Below are 15681 nucleotides of genomic sequence, written 5' to 3'. Positions count from 1 at the left end.
CTCTTCTCCAAGGTAGCGGAGAGATATGAAAGGATAAAAGGGGAAAAGAATAAAATGCACGTCGGTTTTAAATTCCCAGGCTACCTGCGCTGAAGGCGTGGAAAACGAACACGTGACGGAAAGGCTTCCGTACCCGATGGGTCCAAATCACATGCCCAGCAAAGTAGCCTTAAACCTGGACACACAATGGAGACCATTTGACCCTTTAAAATCATACTACAACCAGACTTCCAGGCCCAAGAGGTCACACAGTCATGCCCAGCAAGGATGCTTTAAACGTGGGCACACTTCAGACCGTTTCACTCTTTAAATCATTCAAAGCACCACATTTCAAGACCCAAGAGGTCACAGAATCATGCCCATCAAAGTAGCTCTGCGCCTGGGCACACTTCACGCAGTTTGACCCTTTAAATAATACTACAACCAGAAACATACAGGTGCGCACATATACACAGATACACATTCTGTTTAATTTCTTCACATCTGCAGACTAGAGTAAGCTGAGGGTATAGTGTTAAACCAGGTACTACATAAACAGTATATAGTATATATACAGAGGATACAGTGTTAAACCAGGTACTACATACAGAGTATATAGTATACATACAGAGTATATAGTTTGACCAAAAGATCGTGCTGATCTTTGATCTCCTGGTTCTTCATCTCCAGCGCCACTTTCAGACTCATAATGTCCTCCTCTATGGGCTGGTATAACCCACGCACACGAATCATCACTACAGCCAGTACAATGGAAAGGTGGGAATGTGTACTGAATGTGTACTGACGTTATAAGTGAAAGGTGGAGGTACTGGTGGATGTGTACTGACACTATAAGGGATCTCTACCTGCAGTGACAGTCTGAGCTTCTCAAGTTCTTCCTCCAGAGATTTCTTCTCCTGTTCACAGGCCATTTTCATATCTGCCAGAACAAGTATCATTACTGCTGGATATAACACAGATTGTATATACTACATAATTACTACTGAATATATAAAATATAATATAAATAGAGTACTATACATATATTAGTATCACTTTTATTGGAGCCTAAAGGCTAACATTCATTATTATGTTAGTATTATTGCATTTCCATAGTACTTACTCTTGATGGACCTGTTATGCTCCTCCTCCTCCTGCTGTTTCTGCAGGAGCTCTGTCTCCTCCTGCTGCTTGTGTTTCAGCATCTCCTGAAGAACCTGCAGCTCCTTCTGCTTCTGCAACCTCAACTCCTTCAGCTGCTCCAACAAATTGTTCTCCAACTCCTCCTTCTCACACTGCAAACAATCCAATCGGGCCACAGGCCCCACTAGTGACACAGAACCACACACACACACACACACACACACACACACAGAGTGAGATAAACATGTATAAATGTATAAGAATTTGTGGATAAAATTATTATGAGATTATTTATAATGAAACGACTACACTACACAACCACTTCTTCCTTTTATTTACATATTATACAGAAATTTACAGATATTTACATTTTATTTACCCGCGTGCGTCTCTCTTCTCCAAGGTAGCGGAGAGATATGAAAGGATAAAAGGGGAAAAGAATAAAATGCACGTCGGTTTTAAATTCGCAGGCTACCTGCGCTGAAGGCGTGGAAAACGAGCACGTGACGGAAAGGCTTCCGTACCCGATGGGTCCAAATCACATGCCCAGCAAAGTAGCCTTAAACCTGGACACACAATGGAGACCATTTGACCCTTTAAATAATACTACAACCAGACACATGCAGGTGCGCACATATACACATTCTGTTTAAATTTCTTCACATCTGCAGACTAGAGTAAGCTGAGGGTATAGTGTTAAACCAGGAACTACATAAACAGTATATAGTATATATACAGAGGATATAGTGTTAAACCAGGTACTACATACATAGTATATAGTATACATACAGAGTATATAGTTTGACCAAAAGATCGTGCTGATCTTTGATCTCCTGGTTCTTCATCTCCAGCGCCACTTTCAGACTCATAATGTCCTCCTCTATGGGCTGGTATAACCCACACACACGAATCATCACTACAGCCAGTACAATGGAAAGGTGGGAATGTGTACTGAATGTGTACTGACGTTATAAGTGAAAGGTGGAGGTACTGGTGGATGTGTACTGACACTATAAGGGATCTCTACCTGCAGTGACAGTCTGAGCTTCTCAAGTTCTTCCTCCAGAGATTTCTTCTCCTGTTCACAGGCCATTTTCATATCTGCCAGAGCAAGTATCATTACTGCTGGATATAACATAGATTGTATATACTACATAATTACTACTGAATATATAAAATATAATATATATAGTACTATACATATATTAGTATCACTTTTATTGGAGCCTAAAGGCTAGCATTCATTATTAGTTATGTTAGTATTATTGCATTTCCATAGTACTTACTCTTGATGGACCTGTTATGCTCCTCCTCCTCCTGCTGTTTCTGCAGGAGCTCTGTCTCCTCCTGCTGCTTGTGTTTCAGCATCTCCTGAAGAACCTGCAGCTCCTTCTGCTTCTGCAACCTCAACTCCTTCAGCTGCTCCAACAAACTGTTCTCCAACTCCTCCTTCTCACACCGCAAACACTCCAATCGGGCCACAGGCCCCACTAGTGACACAGAACCACACACACACACACACACACACACACACACACACACACACACACACACACACACACACACACACACACACACAAAGAGAGAGATAAAAATGTATAAATGTATAAGAATTTGTGGATAAAATTATTATGAGATTATTTATAATCAAACGACTACACTACACAACCACTTCTTCCTTTTATTTACATATTATACAGATATTTACAGATATTTACATTTTATTTACCCGCGTGCGTCTCTCTTCTCCAAGGTAGCGGAGAGATATGAAAGGATAAAAGGTGAAAAGAATAAAATGCACGTCGGTTTTAAATTCGCAGGCTACTTGCGCTGAAGGCGTGGAAAACGAGCACGTGACGGAAAGGCTTCCGTACCCGATGGGTCCAAATCACATGCCCAGCAAAGTAGCCTTAAACCTGGACACACAATGGAGACCATTTGACCCTTTAAAATCATACTACAACCAGACTTCCAGGCCCAAGAGGTCACACAGTCATGCCCAGCAAAGTAGCTCTGGGCCTGGGCACACTTCACGCAGTTTGACCGTTTAAATAAAACTAGAAACAGACTTCCTGGCCCAAGAGGTCACAGAGTCATGCCTGGGTCTGGGCACACTTCACACAGTTTGACCCTTTAAATAATACTACAACCAGACACATACAGGTGCGCACATATACACAGATACACATTCTGTTTAATTTCTTCACATCTGCAGACTAGAGTAAGCTGAGGGTATAGGGTTAAACCAGGTACTACATAAACAGTATATAGTATATATACAGAGGATATAATGTTAAACCAGGTACTACATACAGACTATATAGTTTGACCAAAAGATCGTGCTGATCTTTGATCTCCTGGTTCTTCATCTCCAGCGCCACTTTCAGACTCATAATGTCCTCCTCTATGGGCTGGTATGACACACACACGAATCATCACTTCAGCCAGTACAATGGAAAGGTGGGAATGTGTACTGAATGTGTACTGACGTTATAAGTGAAAGGTGGAGCTACTGGTGGATGTGTACTGACACTATAAGGGATCTCTACCTGCAGTGACAGTCTGAGCTTCTCAAGTTCTTCCTCCAGAGATTTCTTCTCCTGTTCACAGGCCATTTTCATATCTGCCAGAGCATGTATCATTACTGCTGGATATAACACAGATTGTATATACTACATAATTACTACTGAATATATAAAATATAATATATATAGTACTATACATATATTAGTATCACTTTTATTGGAGCCTAAAGGCTAACATTCATTATTAGTTATGTTAGTATTATTGCATTTCCATAGTACTTACTCTTGATGGACCTGTTATGCTCCTCCTCCTCCTGTTGTTTCTGCAGGAGCTCTGTCTCCTCCTGCTGCTTGTGTTTCAGCATCTCCTGAAGAACCTGCAGCTCCTTCTGCTTCTGCAACCTCAACTCCTTCAGCTGCTCCAACAAACTGTTCTCCAACTCCTCATTCCTCATTCTCACACCGCAAACACTCCAATCGGGCCACAGGCCCCACTAGTGACACAGAACCACACACACACACACACACACACACACACACACACACACACACACACACAAAGAGAGAGATAAACATGTATAAATGTATAAGAATTTGTGGATAAAATTATTATGAGATTATTTATAATGAAACGACTACACTACACAACCACATCTTCCTTTTATTTACATATTATACAGATATTTAGAGATATTTACATTTTATTTACCCGCGTGCGTCTCTCTTCTCCAAGGTAGCGGAGAGATATGAAAGGATAAAAGGGGAAAAGAATAAAATGCACGTCGGTTTTAAATTCGCAGGCTACCTGCGCTGAAGGCGTGGAAAACGAGCACGTGACGGAAAGGCTTCCGTACCCGATGGGTCCAAATCACATGCCCAGCAAAGTAGCCTTAAACCTGGACACACAATGGAGACCATTTGACCCTTTAAATAATACTACAACCAGACACATACAGGTGCGCACATATACACAGATACACATTCTGTTTAAATTTCTTCACATCTGCAGACTAGAGTAAGCTGAGGGTATAGTGTTAAACCAGGAACTACATAAACAGTATATAGTATATATACAGAGGATATAGTGTTAAACCAGGTACTACATACAGAGTATATAGTATACATACAGAGTATATAGTTTGACCAAAAGATCGTGCTGATCTTTGATCTCCTGGTTCTTCATCTCCAGCGCCACTTTCAGACTCATAATGTCCTCCTCTATGGGCTGGTATAACCCACACACACGAATCATCACTACAGCCAGTACAATGGAAAGGTGGGAATGTGTACTGAATGTGTACTGACGTTATAAGTGAAAGGTGGAGGTACTGGTGGATGTGTACTGACACTATAAGGGATCTCTACCTGCAGTGACAGTCTGAGCTTCTCAAGTTCTTCCTCCAGAGATTTCTTCTCCTGTTCACAGGCCATTTTCATATCTGCCAGAGCAAGTATCATTACTGCTGGATATAACATAGATTGTATATACTACATAATTACTACTGAATATATAAAATATAATATATATAGTACTATACATATATTAGTATCACTTTTATTGGAGCCTAATGGCTAGCATTCATTATTATGTTAGTATTATTGCATTTCCATAGTACTTACTCTTGATGGACCTGTTATGCTCCTCCTCCTCCTGCTGTTTCTGCAGGAGCTCTGTCTCCTCCTGCTGCTTGTGTTTCAGCATCTCCTGAAGAACCTGCAGCTCCTTCTGCTTCTGCAACCTCAACTCCTTCAGCTGCTCCAACAAACTGTTCTCCAACTCCTCCTTCTCACACCGCAAACACTCCAATCGGGCCACAGGCCCCACTAGTGACACAGAACCACACACACACACACACAAACACACACACACACACACACACACACACACACACACACACACACACACACACACACACACACACAAAGAGAGAGATAAACATGTATAAATGTATAAGAATTTGTGGATAAAATTATTATGAGATTATTCATAATCAAACGACTACACTACACAACCACTTCTTCCTTTTATTTACATATTATACAGATATTTAGAGATATTTACATTTTATTTACCCGCGTGCATCTCTCTTCTCCAAGGTAGCGGAGAGATATGAAAGGATAAAAGGGGAAAAGAATAAAATGCACGTCGGTTTTAAATTCCCAGGCTACCTGCGCTGAAGGCGTGGAAAACGAGCACGTGACGGAAAGGCTTCCGTACCCGATGGGTCCAAATCACATGCCCAGCAAAGTAGCCTTAAACCTGGACACACAATGGAGACCATTTGACCCTTTAAAATCATACTACAACCAGACTTCCAGGCCCAAGAGGTCACACAGTCATGCCCAGCAAGGATGCTTTAAACGTGGGCACACTTCAGACCGTTTCACTCTTTAAATCATTCAAAGCACCACATTTCAAGACCCAAGAGGTCACAGAATCATGCCCATCAAAGTAGCTCTGCGCCTGGGCACACTTCACGCAGTTTGACCCTTTAAATAATACTACAACCAGAAACATACAGGTGCGCACATATACACAGATACACATTCTGTTTAATTTCTTCACATCTGCAGACTAGAGTAAGCTGAGGGTATAGTGTTAAACCAGGTACTACATAAACAGTATATAGTATATATACAGAGGATATAGTGTTAAACCAGGTACTACATACAGAGTATATAGTATACATACAGAGTATATAGTTTGACCAAAAGATCGTGCTGATCTTTGATCTCCTGGTTCTTCATCTCCAGCGCCACTTTCAGACTCATAATGTCCTCCTCTATGGGCTGGTATAACCCACGCACACGAATCATCACTACAGCCAGTACAATGGAAAGGTGGGAATGTGTACTGAATGTGTACTGACGTTATAAGTGAAAGGTGGAGGTACTGGTGGATGTGTACTGACACTATAAGGGATCTCTACCTGCAGTGACAGTCTGAGCTTCTCAAGTTCTTCCTCCAGAGATTTCTTCTCCTGTTCACAGGCCATTTTCATATCTGCCAGAACAAGTATCATTACTGCTGGATATAACACAGATTGTATATACTACATAATTACTACTGAATATATAAAATATAATATAAATAGAGTACTATACATATATTAGTATCACTTTTATTGGAGCCTAAAGGCTAACATTCATTATTATGTTAGTATTATTGCATTTCCATAGTACTTACTCTTGATGGACCTGTTATGCTCCTCCTCCTCCTGCTGTTTCTGCAGGAGCTCTGTCTCCTCCTGCTGCTTGTGTTTCAGCATCTCCTGAAGAACCTGCAGCTCCTTCTGCTTCTGCAACCTCAACTCCTTCAGCTGCTCCAACAAATTGTTCTCCAACTCCTCCTTCTCACACTGCAAACAATCCAATCGGGCCACAGGCCCCACTAGTGACACAGAACCACACACACACACACACACACACACACACAGAGAGAGATAAACATGTATAAATGTATAAGTATTTGTGGATAAAATTATTATGAGATTATTTATAATCAAACGACTACACTACACAACCACTTCTTCCTTTTATTTACATATTATACAGATATTTACAGATATTTACATTTTATTTACCCGCGTGCATCTCTCTTCTCCAAGGTAGCGGAGAGATATGAAAGGATAAAAGGGGAAAAGAATAAAATGCACGTCGGTTTTAAATTCCCAGGCTACCTGCGCTGAAGGCGTGGAAAACGAGCACGTGACGGAAAGGCTTCCGTACCCGATGGGTCCAAATCACATGCCCAGCAAAGTAGCCTTAAACCTGGACACACAATGGAGACCATTTGACCCTTTAAAATCATACTACAACCAGACTTCCAGGCCCAAGAGGTCACACAGTCATGCCCAGCAAGGATGCTTTAAACGTGGGCACACTTCAGACCGTTTCACTCTTTAAATCATTCAAAGCACCACATTTCAAGACCCAAGAGGTCACAGAATCATGCCCATCAAAGTAGCTCTGCGCCTGGGCACACTTCACGCAGTTTGACCCTTTAAATAATACTACAACCAGAAACATACAGGTGCGCACATATACACAGATACACATTCTGTTTAATTTCTTCACATCTGCAGACTAGAGTAAGCTGAGGGTATAGTGTTAAACCAGGTACTACATAAACAGTATATAGTATATATACAGAGGATATAGTGTTAAACCAGGTACTACATACAGAGTATATAGTATACATACAGAGTATATAGTTTGACCAAAAGATCGTGCTGATCTTTGATCTCCTGGTTCTTCATCTCCAGCGCCACTTTCAGACTCATAATGTCCTCCTCTATGGGCTGGTATAACCCACGCACACGAATCATCACTACAGCCAGTACAATGGAAAGGTGGGAATGTGTACTGAATGTGTACTGACGTTATAAGTGAAAGGTGGAGGTACTGGTGGATGTGTACTGACACTATAAGGGATCTCTACCTGCAGTGACAGTCTGAGCTTCTCAAGTTCTTCCTCCAGAGATTTCTTCTCCTGTTCACAGGCCATTTTCATATCTGCCAGAACAAGTATCATTACTGCTGGATATAACACAGATTGTATATACTACATAATTACTACTGAATATATAAAATATAATATAAATAGAGTACTATACATATATTAGTATCACTTTTATTGGAGCCTAAAGGCTAACATTCATTATTATGTTAGTATTATTGCATTTCCATAGTACTTACTCTTGATGGACCTGTTATGCTCCTCCTCCTCCTGCTGTTTCTGCAGGAGCTCTGTCTCCTCCTGCTGCTTGTGTTTCAGCATCTCCTGAAGAACCTGCAGCTCCTTCTGCTTCTGCAACCTCAACTCCTTCAGCTGCTCCAACAAATTGTTCTCCAACTCCTCCTTCTCACACTGCAAACAATCCAATCGGGCCACAGGCCCCACTAGTGACACAGAACCACACACACACACACACACACACACACACACAGAGAGAGATAAACATGTATAAATGTATAAGTATTTGTGGATAAAATTATTATGAGATTATTTATAATCAAACGACTACACTACACAACCACTTCTTCCTTTTATTTACATATTATACAGATATTTACATTTTATTTACCCGCGTGTGTCTCTCTTCTCCAAGGTAGCGGAGAGATATGAAGGGATAAAAGGGGAAAAGAATAAAATGCACGTCGGTTTTAAATTCGCAGGCTACCTGCGCTGAAGGCGTGGAAAACGAGCACATGACGGAAAGGCTTCCGTACCCGATGGGTCCAAATCACATGCCCAGCAAAGTAGCCTTAAACCTGGACACACAATGGAGACCATTTGACCCTTTAAAATCATTCTACAACCAGACTTCCAGGCCCAAGAGGTCACACAGTCATGCCCAGCAAAGTAGCTCTGGGCCTGGGCACACTTCACGCAGTTTGACCGTTTAAATAATACTACAACCAGACTTCCAGGCACAAGAGGTCACACAGTCATGCCCAGCAAGGTTACTTTAAACGTGGGCACACTTCAGACCGTTTCACTCTTTAAATCATTCAAAGCACCACATTTCAAGGCCCAAGAGGTCACAGAATCATGCCCATCAAAGTAGCTCTGGGCCTGGGCACACTTCACGCAGTTTGACCCTTTAAATAATACTACAACCAGACGCATACAGGTGCACACATATACACAGATACACATTCTGTTTAATTTCTTCACATCTGCAGACTAGAGTAAGCTGAGGGTATAGTGTTAAACCAGGTACTACATAAACAGTATATAGTATATATACAGAGGATATAGTGTTAAACCAGGTACTACATACAGAGTATATAGTATACATACAGAGTATATAGTTTGACCAAAAGATCGTGCTGATCTTTGATCTCCTGGTTCTTCATCTCCAGCGCCACTTTCAGACTCATAATGTCCTCCTCTATGGGCTGGTATAACACACACACGAATCATCACTACAGCCAGTACAATGGAAAGGTGGGAATGTGTACTGCATGTGTACTGACGTTATAAGTGAAAGGTGGAGGTACTGGTGGATGTGTACTGACACTATAAGGGATCTCTACCTGCAGTGACAGTCTGAGCTTCTCAAGTTCTTCCTCCAGAGATTTCTTCTCCTGTTCACAGGCCATTTTCATATCTGCCAGAGCAAGTATCATTACTGCTGGATATAACACAGATTGTATATACTACATAATTACTACTGAATATATAAAATATAATATATATAGTACTATACATATATTAGTATCACTTTTATTGGAGCCTAAAGGCTAACATTCATTATTAGTTATGTTAGTATTATTGCATTTCCATAGTACTTACTCTTGATGGACCTGTTATGCTCCTCCTCCTCCTGCTGTTTCTGCAGGAGCTCTGTCTCCTCCTGCTGCTTGTGTTTCAGCATCTCCTGAAGAACCTGCAGCTCCTTCTGCTTCTGCAACCTCAACTCCTTCAGCTGCTCCAACAAACTGTTCTCCAACTCCTCCTTCTCACACCGCAAACACTCCAATCGGACCACAGGCCCCACTAGTGACACAGAACCACACACACACACACACACACACACACACACACACACACACAGAGAAAGATAAACATGTATAAATGTATAAGAATTTGTGGATAAAATTATTATGAGACTATTTATAATCAAACGACTACACTACACAACCACTTCTTCCTTTTATATACATATTATACAGATATTTACATTTTATTTACCCGCGTGCGTCTCTCTTCTCCAAGGTAGCGGAGAGATATGAAAGGATAAAAGGGGAAAAGAATAAAATGCACGTCGGTTTTAAATTCGCAGGCTACCTGCGCTGAAGGCGTGGAAAACGAGCACGTGACGGAAAGGCTTCCGTACCCGATGGGTCCAAATCACATGCCCAGCAAAGTAGCCTTAAACCTGGACACACAATGGAGACCATTTGACCCTTTAAAATCATACTACAACCAGACTTCCAGGCCCAAGAGGTCACACAGTCATGCCCAGCAAAGTAGCTCTGGGCCTGGGCACACTTCACGCAGTTTGACCGTTTAAATAAAACTAGAAACAGACTTCCTGGCCCAAGAGGTCACAGTCATACCCAGCAAAGTACGTTTAAACCTGGAAACAAATCAGATCCTTTCTGTCATTCAAAGGAATGGGCCTGCAACTCACAACCACATCCCCAGTGAAGCGCACCGTCACCCAGCCACACTACGCCACCTTGCCCGTCCTGGAACAACCACACCTCCAGGGCACCACATGCCAATCTCTCATGCCCAGCAAACTGCAACCTCACGCAGCCAGGCCACACACTGTCTCCCCTTGTACCGTCCAGGGACGAACTCCTCCACAAACCTGGTGTTCACGCACACACACGCAATTACAACGAATTGGTGGAGAACTTTGAAACAAACGTGCTGACTTTGAATACTCACATCTAGGCTGGGCCAGGTCCAAACGGCCTGCAGCTCGGTGCCCATCACCTCCATGACTGTCCCTAACGAACGCCACCTGCCACGCTTTCGGCCCGTCCCTGGCGGCATTAAAAAATCGTAGCGTGATAACGATGGTTCCGATCCGCGTGCCGCTCGAAGGCGATTACAGGGGAGATGCAACCCTCTCCAAAGAGCCATGAACATACTTTCTACTCCCAAGGACACAAGAGATATTAAGCCGCAATGACGTCCGACGCGCGCATTTTCTCCGCCGCGCACCACATATAAAAAATCGTAGCGTGAAAACAGTGGGTTCGATCCGCGTGCCGCTCGAAGGCGATTACAGGGGAGATGCATCCCTTTCCAAAGAGCCATGAACAGACTTCCTACTCCCAAGGAGACAAGAGATATTAAGCCGCAATGACGTCCGACGCGCGTCTTTTCTCCGCAGCTCACCACATTTAAAAAAATCGAAGCGTGAAAACCGTGGGTTCGATATAGTATACATACAGAGTATATAGTTTGACCAAAAGATCGTGCTGATCTTTGATCTCCTGGTTCTTCATCTCCAGCGCCACTTTCAGACTCAATGTCCTCCTCTATGGGCTGGTATAACACAGACACGAATCATCACTACAGCCAGTACAATGGAAAGGTGGGAATGTGTACTGAATGTGTACTGACGTTATAAGTGAGAGGTGGTGGTACTGGTGGATGTGTACTGACACTATAAGGGATCTCTACCTGCAGTGACAATTTGAGCTTCTCAAGTTCTTCCTCCAGAGATTTCTTCTCTTGTTCACAGGCCATTTTCATATCTGCCAGAGCAAGTATCATTACTGCTGGATATAACACAGATTGTATATACTACATAATTACTACTGAATATATAAAATATAATATATATAGTACTATACATATATTAGTGTCACTTTTATTGGAGCCTAAAGGCTAACATTCATTATTAGTTATGTTAGTATTATTGCATTTCCATAGTACTTACTCTTGATGGACCTGTTATGCTCCTCCTCCTCCTGCTGTTTCTGCAGGAGCTCTGTCTCCTCCTGCTGCTTGTGTTTCAGCATCTCCTGAAGAACCTGCAGCTCCTTCTGCTTCTGCAACCTCAACTCCTTCAGCTGCTCCAACAAACTGTTCTCCAACTCCTCCTTCTCACACCGCAAACACTCCAATCGGGCCACAGGCCCCACTAGTGACACAGAACCACACACACACACACACACACACACACACACACACACACACACACAGAGAGAGAGATAAACATGTATAAATGTATAAGAATATGAGGATAAAATTATTATGAGATTATTTATAATCAAACGACTACACTATACAACCACTTCTTCCTTTTATTTAGATATTATACAGATATGTACAGATATTTACATTTTATTTACCCGCGTGCGTCTCTCTTCTCCAAGGTAGCGGAGAGATATGAAAGGATAAAAGGGGAAAAGAATAAAATGCACGTCGGTTTTAAATTCGCAGGCTACCTGCGCTGAAGGCGTGGAAAACGAGCACGTGACGGAAAGGCTTCCGTACCCGATGGGTCCAAATCACATGCCCAGCAAAGTAGCCTTAAACCTGGACACACAATGGAGACCATTTGACCCTTTAAATAATACTACAACCAGACACATACAGGTGCGCACATATACACAGATACACATTCTGTTTAAATTTCTTCACATCTGCAGACTAGAGTAAGCTGAGGGTATAGTGTTAAACCAGGAACTACATAAACAGTATATAGTATATATACAGAGGATATAGTGTTAAACCAGGTACTACATACAGAGTATATAGTATACATACAGAGTATATAGTTTGACCAAAAGATCGTGCTGATCTTTGATCTCCTGGTTCTTCATCTCCAGCGCCACTTTCAGACTCATAATGTCCTCCTCTATGGGCTGGTATAACCCACACACACGAATCATCACTACAGCCAGTACAATGGAAAGGTGGGAATGTGTACTGAATGTGTACTGACGTTATAAGTGAAAGGTGGAGGTACTGGTGGATGTGTACTGACACTATAAGGGATCTCTACCTACAGTGACAGTCTGAGCTTCTCAAGTTCTTCCTCCAGAGATTTCTTCTCCTGTTCACAGGCCATTTTCATATCTGCCAGAGCAAGTATCATTACTGCTGGATATAACATAGATTGTATATACTACATAATTACTACTGAATATATAAAATATAATATATATAGTACTATACATATATTAGTATCACTTTTATTGGAGCCTAATGGCTAGCATTCATTATTATGTTAGTATTATTGCATTTCCATAGTACTTACTCTTGATGGACCTGTTATGCTCCTCCTCCTCCTGCTGTTTCTGCAGGAGCTCTGTCTCCTCCTGCTGCTTGTGTTTCAGCATCTCCTGAAGAACCTGCAGCTCCTTCTGCTTCTGCAACCTCAACTCCTTCAGCTGCTCCAACAAACTGTTCTCCAACTCCTCCTTCTCACACCGCAAACACTCCAATCGGGCCACAGGCCCCACTAGTGACACAGAACCACACACACACACACACACACACACACACACACACACACACACAAAGAGAGAGATAAACATGTATAAATGTATAAGAATTTGTGGATAAAATTATTATGAGATTATTCATAATCAAACGACTACACTACACAACCACTTCTTCCTTTTATTTACATATTATACAGATATTTACAGATATTTACATTTTATTTACCCGCATGCGTCTCTCTTCTCCAAGGTAGCGGAGAGATATGAAAGGATAAAAGGGGAAAAGAATAAAATGCACGTCGGTTTTAAATTCGCAGGCTACCTGCGCTGAAGGCGTGGAAAACGAGCACGTGACGGAAAGGCTTCCGTACCCGATGGGTCCAAATCACATGCCCAGCAAAGTAGCCTTAAACCTGGACACACAATGGAGACCATTTGACCCTTTAAAATCATACTACAACCAGACTTCCAGGCCCAAGAGGTCACACAGTCATGCCCAGCAAAGTAGCTCTGGGCCTGGGCACACATGACGCAGTTTGACCGTTTAAATAAAACTAAACCAGACACATACAGGTGGGCACATATACACAGATACACATTCTGTTTAATTTCTTCACATCTGCAGACTAGAGTAAGCTGAGGGTATAGTGTTAAACCAGGTACTACATAAACAGTATATAGTATATATACAGAGGATATAGTGTTAAACCAGGTACTACATACAGAGTATATAGTATACATACAGAGTATATAGTTTGACCAAAAGATCGTGCTGATCTTTGATCTCCTGGTTCTTCATCTCCAGCGCTACTTTCAGACTCATAATGTCCTCCTCTATGGGCTGGTATAAAACACACACGAATCATCACTACAGCCAGTACAATGGAAAGGTGGGAATGTGTACTGAATGTGTACTGACGTTATAAGTGAAAGGTGGAGCTACTGGTGGATGTGTACTGACACTATAAGGGATCTCTACCTGCAGTGACAGTCTGAGCTTCTCAAGTTCTTCCTCCAGAGATTTCTTCTCCTGTTCACAGGCCATTTTCATATCTGCCAGAGCAAGTATCATTACTGCTGGATATAACACAGATTGTATATACTACATAATTACTACTGAATATATAAAATATAATATATATAGTACTATACATATATTAGTGTCACTTTTATTGGAGCCTAAAGGCTAACATTCATTATTAGTTATGTTAGTATTATTGCATTTCCATAGTACTTACTCTTGATGGACCTGTTATGCTCCTCCTCCTCCTGCTGTTTCTGCAGGAGCTCTGTCTCCTCTTGCTGCTTGTGTTTCAGCATCTCCTGAAGAACCTGCAGCTCTTTCTGCTTCTGCAACCTCAACTCCTTCAGCTGCTCCAACAAATTGTTCTCCAACTCCTCCTTCTCACACTGCAAACACTCCAATCGGGCCACAGGCCCCACTAGTGACACAGAACCACACACACACACACACAGACACACACACACACACACAGAGAGAGATAAACATGTATAAATGTATAAGAATTTGTGGATAAAATTACTATGAGATTATTTATAATCAAACGACTACACTATACAACCACATCTTCCTTTTATTTACATATTATACAGACATTTAGAGATATTTACATTTTATTTACCCGCGTGCGTCTCTCTTCTCCAAGGTAGCAGAGAGATATTAAAGGATAAAAGGGGAAAAGAATAAAATGCACGTCGGTTTTAAATTCGCAGGCTACCTGTGCTGAAGGCGTGGAAAACGAGCACGTGACGGAAAGGCTTCCGTACCCGATGGGTCCAAATCACATGCCCAGCAAAGTAGCCTTAAACCTGGACACACAATGGAGACCATTTGACCCTTTAAAATCATACTACAACCAGACTTCCAGGCCCAAGAGGTCACATAGTCATTCCCAGCAAAGTAGCTCTGGGCCTGGGCACACTTCACGCAGTTTGACCCTTTAAATAATACTACAACCAGACACATACAGGTGGGCACATATACACAGATACACATTCTGTTTAATTTCTTCACATCTGCAGACTAGAGTAAGCTGAGGGTATAGTGTTAAACCAGGTACTACATAAACAGTATATAGTATATATACAGAGG

Source organism: Electrophorus electricus, chromosome 9 (genome assembly GCF_041902795.1).
Source record: "Electrophorus electricus isolate QZ-2024a chromosome 9, ASM4190279v1, whole genome shotgun sequence".
Taxonomy (NCBI): domain Eukaryota; kingdom Metazoa; phylum Chordata; class Actinopteri; order Gymnotiformes; family Gymnotidae; genus Electrophorus; species Electrophorus electricus.
Note: the sequence above shows the minus strand (reverse complement) of the source record.